The sequence below is a fragment of the Diaphorina citri genome, unplaced genomic scaffold (assembly GCF_000475195.1).
Source record: "Diaphorina citri unplaced genomic scaffold, Diaci psyllid genome assembly version 1.1 scaffold660, whole genome shotgun sequence".
In the NCBI taxonomy this organism is placed as follows: domain Eukaryota; kingdom Metazoa; phylum Arthropoda; class Insecta; order Hemiptera; family Psyllidae; genus Diaphorina; species Diaphorina citri.
In genome coordinates, this window is record NW_007378093.1 from 156,914 (window position 1) to 157,372 (window position 459).

Here is a 459-nt window from a genome sequence, read left to right on the forward strand (position 1 = left end):
AAAACGGTAAAAAAAAAAAAAAAAAAAAAATAGCCTGGCGTTCCCAGTATGAACCTTTAAGGAATTTCATCCTAAATAGATAAGATTCGTTCTCGGAACGGCTTACTTTCTCCTATCCTGTCTTCCTTTTCTTCGTTTTCGGAAAGATCAGACCTTGGCCGTTACAGTTCCCTTTATCAAACCTCTTAAAAAAAAATCACTGCAGCTAAGGTCTTTAGTGAGGGGGATTTCATCTTCTATTTGGTGATAATCTACCTCCATTATAATAATATAATGGCCTTTAAGCCGATATTTGTAGCCCAAACAACGCCCCAATACAGTCTGTTTCGTCACGTGTAGACACGCCTTACCATAAGTCTCAAGTCTCGGTTGAACTTGTAAACGTCGTCTCGCACTCTGGACGCACCTCGGATGAGTAACGTCTTGGCTGACTCTTCGGTTAGAGATCCCTTGTGGGCG